Source organism: Mixophyes fleayi, chromosome 6 (assembly GCF_038048845.1).
Source record: "Mixophyes fleayi isolate aMixFle1 chromosome 6, aMixFle1.hap1, whole genome shotgun sequence".
NCBI lineage: Eukaryota > Metazoa > Chordata > Amphibia > Anura > Limnodynastidae > Mixophyes > Mixophyes fleayi.
The window spans coordinates 45,932,653-45,944,957 of record NC_134407.1 but is presented as its reverse complement, the minus strand read 5'-3'; the positions used below and the strand labels follow the sequence as shown (position 1 = coordinate 45,944,957).

Genomic DNA, 12,305 nt, shown 5'->3' with positions numbered 1-12,305 from the left:
AAAGGTAGCGGATACGGAGGGATATGTGGTACACATGGTTCTGAAGGTACAAACATAATCTGGGACTAGATGAACGAGAGCATCTCCGCAATAATTATTCCAGAATAGGCATTGTATATGCGCTGAGCTAATTGTGGATGATTGACCCCACAGTGATTGCATACCCTGTACATATGTTTTTACACCCAGAGGAGCCCCCTATTATTACAGATTCTTTGTAATGTCACGATCAATAAAAATGACCATGTGACCTTTGGAGAATACACCATACTTTTAAATAACCAAATTAAGGATAAAGGCAGATTGGTCCTGTCATGGCTGCTCAGAGTTGGTTAGCTGCTTGTCATTGGCACGATCAGCTGTCACCGCCATATCAGGCAATTGATTGTTTCACAAAGTGGATCTGTTAATTACACACAGATTGAATTTGGCATCTTTAGAACATTTCACAAATTGACTATATGTTAAAAATAAATGGCAACTAATGTAAATATTTTAATATATTTTAGAAGGATAAAAATATGTTTCCCTTTATTTTCATAACATGACTTTTTTTTTTTCTTTTACTTTTTTCTGTTAAGTTAAATGTGTCTGTAAGCCCTGTATAATGCCTTTGAACATAAAGGGCACTTCGGTAAGACAATCTTTAACAAAAGGAGCCTCTTAGGTGTAATTTCCCATCAAGTCTTGTTCTGTACATGTCCGCCATATCTGTTATTGTAATATCTCCGTATTTTAAGTTGTCTTTTAATATAGCAAGTATGGAGAACCTTTGAAATGTAAATTAAAGTTTCAACTCGTCATTCTAAATGGTAATTTTCTGGGAGAGGCTTATAAGCTTAGCATTTCTTAGATGTTTCACATATTATCTCTAACACATACATAAAGAATTTTTTAGGTAGGTCATACCTGCTGATTCTTCATGGGAAACGATATATTTGCTAGCTGTTATCATGTCTTCGCTATATATAGATTTTAATTTTCCTTTCATGTGCATTTATTTGCTAGTACTTTTTAAAAATAGAATCATTTTAATTTGTGGCTCCCAAGAATCCTGTGCATTGTATCTTCACAGGGGCTAACTCATACCAACCAGATCCTGTCCAGTAGAGTTTAGAAAGTTAAAGTAAATAATCTGATTGGTTGATACGAGTTACACCTTCTTTTTTGCAGTTATCTCTTCACCTTGTTTCATAAATGCCCCTTGATGATATGCAAAAAAGGTTGCGTTTATTTTAAGCGAGCCATCATCCGTCTTCTATATGGACATTTAAATTGCAATTTATTTTAAAAATACAGTATTTTCTTTACTACAGCTTTCTCATCTTGGCTATTTCTGGTGTACTTGCCCATCTTCCAGCCGCCATTTTGAATAGATAGTTGGTGGAATGGCCCTGATTATCTATGCTCAAGAGCCCTTCTCTTGGCATCTGTAGTTCTGAGCATGCATGATGAGTTCCAGTTATGTCTTCCTTCCAAACTGCCGCATCTAGAACGTAATTGAAACAGTATATGTCAGCACACTGCTATAAGCTTGGTTGTTCTTGTGAGAGATCAGATGCAGTTTGAAAAGTCAGCAGTGTCCATCAATATGACACTGCTGGTTTGGTGGCAGAGATGTAGGTAAAATGTTTTCATATTTGCCAACTTGGAAGCCTACATTTGGCACATGGCTGACATAAACAAGATTTCTGAGTGAACGAGACTTTAAATAACTTTAGCACAGTTGATTACTACTTCCTCTCTCTGCCTACTTTGCAAAGTAACAAATTAAATTGTCACTTGAGGTCAAATTGGTACGTCCAATATTCATGTGTGCGCTACATCAATGTGTCACAGCCCTATATCAGAGTATACAGATTCCATTTAAAGTGAAAGTTGATTATTTTGCTTGTTATCAAAACAGAGACATCACAAATAGAAGGTCTACCCTGCTCTTACTTAGTGCTGTTAATCCACTAAATCCTGAATGTTCATTTCTTTACAGTTGTTGGGCCATTATGGTGATTAAGTAAAGATTTATTGCTATTTAGGTTTCAATTAAGCCATTTTGTCTTTTAAAATCTCATTTACTGGTTGTTTGTTTATGTCTTAAATGGACATAACTCAGTTTAAAGTGGTCATTTGTGTAAAACATACCTAGATGTGAGACCAACATTCTATGAGCATACAGTGTTTTTTTTTTCATACTCCGTAGTAATTCAGGAGGGGAGATGATAGTAAAATGTTGGTGTAACAGCAGATTTAACAAACAGAGGTAACTGGGCCACTTTGCAAGTTTTTAATCTATAATATTCAGGAGCAATGACACAATTTATGCGCCAAAGAACTGAGCATCATAAATGACAGTAATAGGTTTTTCTTTACTCTGGTTTTCTGCTGGCTACAGACTTTTTTTAATATAAACCATATTTATAATGTGAGCAGTTGATTTCTCTTAAAAGAAACTAGCTGTGTGCCCATGCTTGCCATACCCTGATCTACCTGCAGATGAAATGAGCAAAGAACAAGACCAATTACAATTCACCTTAAAGCAATAGTCTTGTATAAATCAAAGTATTATCTTCTCTGGAACTATTCACTGTTAATAAGGAAATGTTTTGGAGAAAAAAAACAACTGTATCTTTAAATGCATTTGGCATTGCATTTTTTAACCTGTGGATTGTAGTGCCGGAGACAGAAATTTTCCTGGGGCTGTCATTGATGAAGCCATTAGAGCCTATTTAGAGATTGCCGCTGGTCACAGTGAGACTTGCTTTCTGTTCCAAGATGACATCAGGGGATTGAATATTTGGCTGCCGTTCTTGCTAAAGATATTCTGAACACAGCACAAAATCCATTTTGTACGTAACAGGCATTTAAAGTGCCAGGCTACTTTAATTCTGATAGCATTTCATGGCCTTTTTTCCAGCATAAAGGCAAAAGTATAGAAACAGGAGTACACTGCATCTTAAGCATATTTGCCTGCTTTTCCTATCTTGCTTCTAGGAGATAGAGGAGGCAAGCTAGGAAAGGACAAGATGGCACAGTTTGTCGCAAAAGTGGGTGGGGCAGTTACATTATCAAACACGGTGTACATCCGTACACACCGAGTGGGTGTTTGGGGAAGGTTTTTTTTTTTACCCTTCTTGGCTTTTGGCCTTTCCTGGCATCTCCTTTGCAGGCCCTCCTTTAGTTAATGCCTTTGCTGCTGCATAAGTCTTGTGCCATTCAGGGAAGTGTCTGTCAGTAAGGTTAGCCAATCCACGGAGGTTGCAGACCATCTTCCTCGGGCAGTCTTTAATTTTATGGCCAACCACTCAGCAGTTCCTAGAGGCAGACTTCTTGCAGTCCCTTATCATGTTGCCTGGCTTGCTAGATCTCCTACAAATCTACTGGTGTGATCTGCATTGTGTAGAAATCCTGCTGCGTTGCCCAGGGAGAAGCTCTGGCAGTTGTGTTAGGTTTTTTAGCAGAATTTTAAACGTCATTAATCTGATAAAGAGTAGATCACTAACCATTCCAGAAGCAGTTTCTGTCCAGTAGCTGGGTAGTGGGCCTCAGGAGTTATGGTGTTTCCTTCCCTTTCAATACAGCAATTGCTCACAAAGTTAGAATAAGAGAATTTTGGCCTTGCTGCTTTGACCTACAAAAAGCAAAAGTCATATAGAAGATACTGAGAGAGCCCCAGCCTTGGTGAATGCCTGGTCTCTGTATCTAAACCAGAGTCGTGGAGCCCATCCTTCCTGAAGAGGTGGAAGATTCAGAACTTTGAGTCGGCCACTGAGCAGAAGATTAGTCTATGCAGATCATCTTCCTCCTTACTTTACAGAAAGTTATCTTTCTCACCGCTCTATTTGTGTGCAAGCTGCAGCAGTGATAAAAACAAATGCTATATTTGATTGCAGTTAAAAAGTGACCTTATTAGCTTTTTCATTGCAGAGTTATCTTTTTGCTCTTTGGAATATTTTATTTTGAGTAGAAGGTCTTATGTGTGGGCTTTGTCATCAACTGCACAGTAAAAAGGAGTCCTGGAGTGCTGGATTTCAGGCCTTTCACAAAATGGAAAGTATCCCTTATAACTTTGAGAGTCGCAAGGGTCTTTAGATCCTTCTTTGTCTCAAGACTAGGTAGAGTCCCTTCCACCTGGGGTCTGTTAAATCTTTCCTGAAGGGTTCCTATCCTTCTTCTTTCCAGACTTAACATCCCACACACCCTTATCTTCTTCTTTATCTACCCATCCTCGATTTCTTTTTCTCTGGTTACCGGTGGACAAGGTCTTCACACTCCTCTCTTCCCTCAACCAGGCCCTCCCAACTCATTTGCTCTTACATCTCATTGTCAGTACTTGTCTGCACCTAGCTCACCACCTCCACTGGTACTTTCTTTTTATCTTCAAACATGCATTAATCTCTTTTACTCATGCTCTTCTTAGCCCTGTGCATTTGGGCTTCCAGCCTCTATGTTCCACTGAGATTGCCCACACAAAGGTTACCAATGATCTATTTACAGCTATGTCTAAGATATACTTCTTCCTACTCATCTTTATTGTCCTCTCTGTCACTTTTGTTACAGTCAACCCACCTACTTCACCACCCCAGTTGGCCAAATTATCAAGTAACGGAGCCTATCTATTATTGGAAGCCCCTTCTCACCCCATTAGGACAGATAAGGCAATTGATCTTGGACAAAATAAGTAATTCCTGCCTTGCAAACATGTGGTTTTTTTTAATTTTCTTAGGACTAATAACAGTGTTTAATAGAGAATTGCAACCCTGGAGGGCAAAATGCCTCACTTAGATATTATATAAGCTGGGTGACAGGCTTTCCACACATTCATCACAGCATATACCATAAAATTGGCCTGTAGCTGCAGTGTTCTAGCCTAAAATAAACCCAATATCAGATAATAATTTTATCAAATCAATTAGATCATTATCAGGTGTAATAGTAAATGTGGTTGGAAGATTACCTCAAATCCCCACTGAGTTTGTGCTCATCTTCTGTTTGCACTAATAGGCCCCTGAATGACTGATGATCTCATGTGTGACCAACTTATTTGTTGTGATCTTAGATATCCATCGTATGCAGTGTAGGTATGTGTTTGAAAATGGTTCTGATCATATGATGAAGCATTTCTTGCAGATGGACTGAATGACTGGGTAGCATGGCTCTAGGCACAAACTTAAAGTCTCTAATTTTCCCATGGGCTTGATGCAAAGTTAAGTAGACCACACATCTGTAGATTTGGTCTTATGACCACATGTGGCATGGAAATGGATGTTCTTCCTGAACGTTTCAATATTACAGGGCCAAACTGCACAGATCCAGTGGTTTAAGTATATTGAAACTAGCATTATTCCTACTTACTAAATTAGGTTCTTAGTTAATTTTAATGAGACTACTCCACACATTCTAGTCGGCTCACATAGCCTTGTAGGAAGTGGGTTCGAGGTGACAGGTAGGCAGGCAGTGGGATTTGAAAACTACTTGCACTGAGCTAATGTGTGATCTGATTAGAACGTAAGGACGGTGCTGAGCAGTGTGGTGCCTGTATAATTAACAAGTACATTAAATTGTACTTTTAAGGGTGCTATGATGGTTGTATTTATATTCATTAATCAGAGAGCATATTTGTTTTTCTAACCAAAACAAGAAAGCAGTGTTATATGGTGTACACATTAACTATCATTTGATTTTGAAAATAATAAGGAAATTTGTATTAATGTGGCACTTCTTTTAAAGGTAAGAAATCCACCAATACAGAGTGGAAAGTTCCATATACTTATGTTTTTCTTTACATTTATTGTGGTTTATTTTTGAGGAGCTGTAGTATATTTGAAAATTCCTCTATTGTTTTTTTGTATTTAAATCAAACATAACAGTTTTTTTTTTTTAGACTTCAAAGGTTGTTATCAGGAAATTTGTCTTAATCTTCAGAGATGAAGTTCACAGCTGAGGTTGTTTGAAGTCTATGAATAACACTGGATGCCAGAGGCATAGCTTTAGTGGCTGCAATAATTTAGGGTTGTTGACTTTTTTCCTATTTTTATTTTTAGAGAGTTAAGTATAAGCAGATGTTTTATTGATGTTAAATATATAATATGTATGTGTGTTGGTTTATAGAGAGTAAAGCCCCAAAGGAGTCCCAAAACATTTACAAATGGAATAAATACTTTTCACCAAGTCATGGAGTGCCTAGACTTTTTCTTATTCCATGTCATTATTGTGGCCGCAGAATGTCTGACCCCAACATACTATGTACACATTTAGTATTAAAGAAATCTACATAGGTCATCCCTGGCAGCTGTTAAAATTGTCACAACTGCTTTCATACTGCCGCCCCGCCAATATCCTGGGTGTATGAATCCGGGATGTTGCCGGGAGACAGAGGCTCCCATGGAGAGAAATTCCTGGGTAGACCCTGTGCATACTGAACACGGGTCTGCCCGGGTCTCCATGGCAACATCACAAGAGGAGCTCTGATTGGCTCCTCTTGTCATGTGTTTGTTTTTGGGTTTTTTTCAACTTTATAATTGTGTTTGCGACCCAGGATGAAAAACCATGGTCTCACCATTCATAGTGTAGGCGACCTAGGTCGGACCCGGGAATTACCCCACCAAAAGTCCCGGGTCTAATTCCCGGGTCATCAGACCCGACACCATTCATACTGCGACTCGACCCGGGTTTTTGGTGCAGTATGAATGAGGTATAAAACATATGTATACTATAGGGAGGATAAATATTTGTTTTATTAATCTTAATTCATATATCAACAATGTAGTATTCAGTGCTTTATAAAGAGAAGGTTGTATCATTCTCTACCACTTAGAGAAATACAAATATTAACCTACTGGTATGTTTTTTGGATTGTTGGCGGAAACAGAGGCACTAACTCCACACACTTAGGGCACTGGTCAGAATAGAACCATGACCTCAGTGCTGTGAGGCTGCTTTATGATGCACACAATGGTACACATTCTTCTAGAACTCTTATGATGCAATGGAATGGGATAGTACTGGAGAAACCAAGCTGAACGTTGTCAGATAGACATACTTGTGACTGTTGCAGTATGTAGTAGGAAGATCTTCAGAGGACGTAGTTCTAAACTAGTGGCCGTGAACAGGAAACTGGTAAGTCCTATGATGAACAGCAGCCTGTTTCTGGGAAGTAATGGAGCAAGGTGTAGGTTTATAGTGATGATTTGGCATGCAGTAGTCGCATGCACCTTTAATTTATGGGTGGTCATTGGTCACAATCGTCCATTTGAGACTGCCTATATGAGCTTTTCTGTCAGTTTTGGCCGTACATGTGTGGTAGATCTGAAATATCCTAAAATTTCCTTGGGGCTAGGACCAAAGACGGTCAATGATCAAATATGCTTTATGTATCTGTTCCAAGCCATGTACTCTGTCCTTATTTACATCTGGTAAGTCCAGGTGATGATTAGGGTAGGCTTTTTTGTTTTTTTATACACTGATTAAGTCTATATTAACTTTATTGGCGGTCAGAATCGGAAAGTGTATGTAAATGCCTGTAAGTCCACGAACAGGTGATTTAAAGGAAAAATATACTCAAAAGATTTTATCTTTTTATTTTCATGTTAAACGGGGAAAATAACCCCACTTAAATATAAACAGCTGGACGAAATCATGATAGCCATAACCACTAACACGCAGCCTGGCTCCCTTTCTGCCATCAGCCTTACTCTCTTGTCCTAAAGCCTGTCTTGTCTCAGTGCCTGTTGACGTCAGGATCGGGATGTCACTGTAGATGTGAGTGCACAGCAATGGTAAGATACCTGACATACAATGCAAAGGAGAAAAGAGCCAGAGAGTTCAAATACAGGGCACAGGCTGTAGTGCCTTGATGCGGGGCAAGAGGGGTGGGCAGAGACTGTTGCAGTGCTGGGGGCGGGGCCATAGGCTGCTGCAGTGCATTGATTGGGAGGGGCTTGAATGGCTGCTGCAGTGCACAGATTTGGGGGCACAGGCTGACATAATGTGTAATATGCCACAAACTTAAAATATTTTGTGCTGTTAGTATATTGTTACAGAATTGTTCGCTCCTAACTTACAGATGAATTTGTCCAGGACTAGATATACTGCAGAGATGACCTGGATTGTTTGCATATTTTCATTGATTGATGTATGGGAGCTGTCATGTTGCTTTCTTGGGAAGTTACAGTGAAAAACGGATATCTTGTAATAGAATTCAGTGAAATGGTGTTACCTGTGCTGAATTATAGAAAATGTTACTTGTTTGTCTTTACCGTTGATACATTTAGAATTAATTTCATCTTTCATACGCTTGACTACATTTGTTTGATTTAGTGTCAAGATCTCTATCTACATTGTTAGAATAACTGATGTTTTAGTATAAACTACTTGTTTTATTTTCAGCTGCAAGGTGTGTTATGAAAGGATTACCTCACTGAAACAATGACTAACTTCTAGAGAGGTTTTGTCCAAATGAGGCGTTCCTGCTCAACAGGAACAAACTTCTGGGAAATTATTTTCCTAGAAGTATGTTCTCCATGATAGGAAAGCTTATTTGGATGTCAAAAAGCACAAACCATTTTTGCCTTCACCGTACCAACCTCTGCCTTTATGTATTAGGGAACAGTTGCCGTACACTTTTGTAGCATGACTTCTAGTGGAAAGGTGTTTCCTGATGTAATGTAAAGCAGGATCATTAAAGCAAAACTTATGCACCTCCGATATATTGGGGTACATATATGGAAACTTCCACATGTAGCCATGAAGTAGCAATGTTGCTCATTGCAACCAGATGTTTGATCTCCGTTTCTAAACTGTAGCATTGCATGTTACCTGAAAAACAGTTTTCCTAAATAATATAATTCTGTATCTCGATAATAGTCGCACAATGTGTAGATTCTCTGTGTGAAAACTTGTATTTACTGGCGCTTTCAGCTCTCCATTCTTGAAACTACCTATCATTATAGTGAGAGGCTAATTTTCTACTTGAAAAATATATCTTGCTGCTGAAAAAGTAATTATCAGCCTGGCAATCACTATTCTTCTCCCCCATTATAAATCCCACCAATAAGAGTAAAATGTTTCATTATTTTCAAATATTATTTATTTTAAGATTTTGTATTAATATGCCAGTCCTTGCATTTTCTAGAGCAAAACTTTCAACAACAGACGCCTTCTGTTTTTTACCGTGGTCCTGGTGTATAACTCGCTTTCTTTCCTATCTACTTTTACAGTGTACATACGTCATTATGTTTTCATTAGATTCAAGCAGAATATGTCTGGTTTTAAAGCTGTATTCTCAGGTTGGGTGGGAAAAAATAATCACCCTGCGCACCTCTAATTTCACCAGAAACCTGGGGGCTGCTCCATGCAGTCGTTTGTCCATTGTCCTTTATTGTTTGTCTCACCGCCTGGTGAAAAGCCAGGGCTGTGTGACGCTACAGAGACGGTGTAGTCACTAAGACCCATACAGAACACTTCTTAGTGGTCCTCCCACTCAAACCCATTTCAGAGACTGTTTTAGAATGTTGAGCAATAATAAATCCCACGGCTAACTTGGAATACAGCTTTAACACCAGTAAGCCACAGTTTGTGTAGTACCTGACCTCAAAGAAGGTAAACATTTTGTTGAGCTGTGTCTCATTTCTGAAAATGGAGTAAAGCTCCTGGCAAAACAGCAGCTGGGTTTAAAGCCTTGTTAATGGCATTTATCCCAAAAGTTTTCCATGCCACTCAACTCACGTCGCGTATGCTGGTGCTACCTTTTTAATTTTGGCTATTTGAGCTATCTTAATCCTTTAGACAGAAGTATTTTATTTCCATCTGACATATTTTTTAAAACAAATATTCTCTTGATATAGAATATATGTGAATAGGTATGTATATATACGTATGTGAGTGTGTGTGTGTGTATATATATGTGCATATATATATATGTGTATATATGTGTGTGTATATATATATATATATATATTAGTATATCATTGCATTAGGTTCAGTTTACTTGTACTCTGTGCAATAATGTAAATAGGAGTCTACATGAATTGGTACCAATATTGGCTATGGAAAGTGAAATGCCTATGTTACAATGTGACCATCAATTCTAATAACTATGCATTCTTTGTTTTTTGCATTCTACCTTTACCTGTGTATCTAGGCCTATTACAGCAGTAAGAAAATACTAAGTTTCAACTTTCTGATCATCATTTTATAAATCTGACAAAACGCTTTAATTTTTTATGAACTAACTGCAAATATACTGAATTATGAAGCAAAAGTGACCTTCCTCCTTGTCCTCCTTATAGGTGCACGATTGTAGCAACTAGAAAATGCAATGCATTGTGGGAATCCAGTGTTGGTAGCCAGTTATAGCTAATTCGATATAAGATGAGTTGTACCACATTCACGCATCTCAAAGTCGGGGGGGCTAAAATGTATGTAATGTTTTACATCTAATTTAAAAAACTAGAAGATATCCCCTTTCCACAAATGTATAATACTTATATTTTATCGTCATATTTGATGATAGGAATTGTGTCCCTCGTATTGTGGATTTGCCCAGTTGCTGGTGTTCATCCTTTAGACACATTTACATGATTGTTTCTCCAGCATATTTTACTGCTTACTTGGCACAGAAGGTAGAATTAAAAATCAAACAACTCATTGCATTGTGTGGTCATTACATAACACAACGGAATTAATAGACAATAGACGAGTTCAAGTCTATATTTACCTGTACTGACAGACAGCACCAACTACGTCTCCGTAAGAAAGCGCTCTGCGCCTTAGGCACATCCAACCTGTTTACAGTAACGCTAGGCCTTCTGCACACCATTAGGGAAGTGCAGGAAAATCAAATTACACCAATGCTTTTTAAAACGGTTACAAAATTACCAGGAATATGTATGTCCTAAAAATAAATAACTGTATTCTTACAACACTCTGTCACAAACCGAGTCAGAAACAAGACAAATGCAGCCATAGCTTGTTTTTTATGAAAATTGGGTTTATGCACCATTGTGTATACAATCTTTTATGCCCCTTAAGAATGTTGACACATTGACTTAATTATAAAACGCTTGTCAACCAACTGTATGATGTCTTCTCTGTTCCATTGTTGTTTCTAATACAAAGACTTGAGGTTTCTTAACAGGGGAAGGCAAAAATACTTCCAGTAGATTAAGTGGTTTTTACGTTTATGGCCGTTCTCCACTATAAAAGCAGCTAATCACAATTAATCATAAAAAAAAAAAACAAGTGAGCCTTGTGCTTAGCATTTCACAGGCTTTATGATCACAAGTAGGGTGAACAGCCACAAATGTTTATACATTGTCGCTTCAGCTGTAGATTTATGCTGATCATGACCATGATGTTACTTCTGTAAAGATATTAGTTAGCAATGTTTAAAACATACAATACTGGAATTTTGTTTCTGAATCTGTCATGGAAATTCAGTTTATTGGATTCAGCATGCTTTGAAACTTGGAATTGTGTATTCCACGCTGTATTAAAGTAATGTCTATTAAATGCTATAATGCAAACTAAATATTCCTCTTCTTTCCTATGGGCTATAAATGCATAGTAACCAAGCGGATGTTTGCTTTACCAAGGGCAATGGTTTTAGTGTTGCTGCAGATTGTCGTACAGGACTCCATATGTGGTCCTAGAGAATGTTTTTAGTATCCCCCAGAGCCGTACATCTAATTGAATCTGGCTTTTTTTTTTTTGAGTCCCCCAAAAAGTGCAGATTAACACTTGGGGTCTTTGCTAAAAATAAAGGGTTGAGCACCACTTTCTTGAAATGTTTGATATTTGCGGGCCAATCCTTAAACAAAAAGTTGTGTTTCAGTGAAACAGAAGGTAAAATTATCACATAATATTGGTGATGATATTAAAAGCAATGTCAAGTTATTTTAACGTTTTGGGTGTTGATTGTGAGTCCTTAGGATGGGACTAGTACCATTAATCATATCACATTAGCTGTGTCACTATTCAGCAATTTCCAAGCCTGGCCTCTTGTAATATATTCGGATATGCTGTGTTGTGGTGATAAGAATGCTGTGTGCTGAGTTTTTGTCATTCCTGCACATTTATCCTTTCATTTCAATGAATTAGCATTTTTGTGAGATTTTTTTTTAGCATTCTTTTGTTTGTCAACTCCAGTGTGAATATAAATCTTCACAGGATATTGGTTAACTCTGGGTAATTACATCATTTTTGTTTATTTTTTTTCCTTTTAGTTTGTTTAGTTAATTGTTCTTCAGTGCTTGAGAGAAATGAGATATATTTATATATAACATTTTTGTTGGGTGTATCTTGTTTTGCTA

The 12,305-nt window shown here is 37.8% G+C and overlaps 1 protein-coding gene and 1 long non-coding RNA gene across 4 annotated transcripts in view; one reads left to right on the top strand and one right to left on the bottom strand.

Moving 5' to 3' along the window:
- The window catches only part of SGMS1 (sphingomyelin synthase 1), a 186,105-nt gene that overhangs the window by 103,140 nt on the left and 70,660 nt on the right, over window positions 1-12,305 (top strand). The window lies entirely within an intron of this gene.
- LOC142160245 (uncharacterized) lies at window positions 1,209-2,823 on the bottom strand. The gene is made up of 2 exons (XR_012693113.1): window positions 2,656-2,823; window positions 1,209-1,489 (listed from the first exon to the last, which is right to left on the bottom strand). It is a non-coding gene; the product is annotated as an uncharacterized LOC142160245 (long non-coding RNA).